A 2,500-nucleotide genomic window follows, 5' to 3' on the forward strand; every position below is an offset into this window, starting at 1 on the left:
GCCGATTTTTTTTTCTTTGCGGAGGGGGAGAGAGGTTAGTATTAGGCTTTGGGTTAACGATGAAAACTCAAAACAGAATCAGAATATCAGAAATGTTATCATTAAACCCGTTAAATCTGCCGCATTCGGGAAAACAATGCATTTCAAAATTTGGCCAGAAAGCTCGTCCTTCAAATATTGATCGATTTAAATGACCCTCGTCCTCGGCAAAAAAAAAAATTCTCAAACCTGGGACCTCGCTTAGTCTGTCTTAAGCCTCAGGTTTGGGAGATTTTGTCAATTTTAAATTTAAATCGATCGATATTTGAAGGACGAGTTTTCTGGCCAAAGATTTAAATACATGGTTTTCCAAAGTTTACCAGTTAAATTTACACATCGACATCTGGTTCGTCGCGATTAAATACCACATTGATTTGGTGGGACACATATTAACCTAAGTAGGATACTTTCACAGATAACTACAAAGACTAGTGGAGAGAAAAAAAATAAAGTGAGTCTATGTTACTCATATATAAGGGAACAACACAAAACAAACAAGGTTTTGGCCTTGGCCTTCGTCAGGAGACAGAAAACACAAACACAAATATGTAAATTTACAAAATATCACGAATCACATTTCTTCAAATGTGGAAACAATGTTAATTTGAGGAAAGGGCGTAAATTGTTGCCACATTTGACGAAATGTGATATTTTGTAAATTTACATAATTGTGTTTGTGTTTTCTGTCTCCTGACGAAGGCCAAGGGCCGAAACGTTGTTTGTTTTGTGTTGTTCCCTTATATATGAGTCACATCTACTCACTTTATTTTTTTCTCTCCATTTTATTGGCTCATTTAGGCACCTCTAGTTTTGGTTTTACTAAGACTAGTCTACATGTAAGCAACTTTCCAAGATTCCATTGCCTGTGTTGTGTGTTTGTGTATCATGCACATGTGTCCGATGTGTTGATGAGGGTTGATTGAACCGTGTAGAAATAATAACACGTGAGGTTGGATGTGCTATTGGAAATAGAAGCAACGAAATTGACGTCACTCACTTCTTTGTCATTGTTTTTTTTAGCCAGCCAATGTTATGAGCAGTTCTCACTGAAAATATCAACCAGACTGTAAACGTTAACGTTACTTATTGTTTTGTGTGTTGGTACGTTATATCCGACTGGCGGATGTTGTGAGCATTCTGGCTAAACATACAGCATCAATTGGATGAAATCAATCGGGAGTCGGGACTGACTTCGTTGGATCTGAGACACCAACCATCATCATTCTTCATTCATTCATTAATGATCGGTCTATGATAATGTAAGTAAATTGTCTTATCTTTAAATAGACGTCATAAATAGTTTTTTGGGGTTTTTTTTTTGTTTTTTTTTTTGTTGTTTTTTTTAGATACATCTCATTCACGATGGGAAATGAACATAATGATAATAATAATATGCACAAGGTAGGGAGTCGCCACCGAAGTGGGTAGTTGCGCGATTTACTAAATCCGCATACCTAGGTTTATGTTAATCCGAATGGATAAAAGATACTTCTATTTCAAATTCAAATACAACAGAAAGAGTGAAAAGTGGCTGCTGCTTATAGATAGGAGGGGGCGGGGGGGGGGGGGGAGAGAGAGAGAGAGAGAGAGAGAGAGAGAGGAGAGAAAGAGTGGCCGAGTGGTTAATGAAGGTCCTATGTTTGAGCCCCACTCCAGGCACTCTCGTTTTTGTTCCTTGGGTAAGATTATTAGTTGATTAATGCCCAATTTGCTCACTTTAGACAACATAGAATGTCTTCGCGACGCTAACGATGACACGCAGAAATGACGCCATTTAAAGAAACAAACCATTTACCCAAAGTCTAAGCATCAGATTTGATTTCTATAACTCAGGTGTGAATGAGTACCGGCTATTGGTGGTGATGGATATAGATTGTAAGATTACCAAAACACAGCAGTAAAAGTAAGTAATCCTTCAAAACCCATTAGGCCCGTGGAGACGGAATTTATTCCCGTTTCTTTAGCGCGAAACGAACGGTAGAAATTGCTTTTTAACCTTTAGATAGGATAGGACTCTAGTCTATCGCAAAGTACTTTCCGCCAGATCTAACAGACCCAGCTACCCAATCACTGCTGGATGGACAGGAGGTCAGAAGAAAAAAATCACAACTTCACCCGGGATCGATCTCCGTCACTTTGCTTGTGAAGCAGGAACTCTACCAACTGGGCTATCGGGATTTTTTGCTTTAAAAAAAAAAATAGCGAAAATCTCAAACTGTATTCTCAATTTGGTTTTTTAAAATCATTTATTGACATCACGGTCACTTCCATTTGATACCGGTTTGAGGAGGTGGGTCTCGTCATTTGGCGATGGGTAACATCTGAGCGATGGGCTATGACTATGAGTAACGTGAACATATTGGCAGGTTTGATATGCGGACGTATTGAGGATGATCTATAGATAGTATGCGCTTGGCTAAGAAGCTCATAACATTGCCATCCGGAAGTACAACGGACCAAC

The 2,500-nt window shown here is 38.8% G+C and overlaps 1 protein-coding gene across 3 annotated transcripts in view; it reads left to right on the top strand.

The window, feature by feature from the left end:
* Nucleotides 1-2,500, top strand: part of LOC144969961 (uncharacterized) — a 10,893-nt gene that overhangs the window by 1,003 nt on the left and 7,390 nt on the right. For 2 of the 3 annotated variants that reach the window (XM_078909070.1, XM_078909071.1), the window contains exon 2: nt 838-1,298. The gene's annotated coding sequence lies outside the window, so the exon portion shown is untranslated. The remainder of the gene's footprint in view (nt 1-837; nt 1,299-2,500) is intronic. The other variant, XM_078909072.1, reaches the window with a different exon arrangement.

Source organism: Berghia stephanieae, chromosome 4 (genome assembly GCF_034508935.2).
Source record: "Berghia stephanieae isolate SIO BIC M18660-M18661 chromosome 4, UCSD_Bste_1.3, whole genome shotgun sequence".
In the NCBI taxonomy this organism is placed as follows: domain Eukaryota; kingdom Metazoa; phylum Mollusca; class Gastropoda; order Nudibranchia; family Aeolidiidae; genus Berghia; species Berghia stephanieae.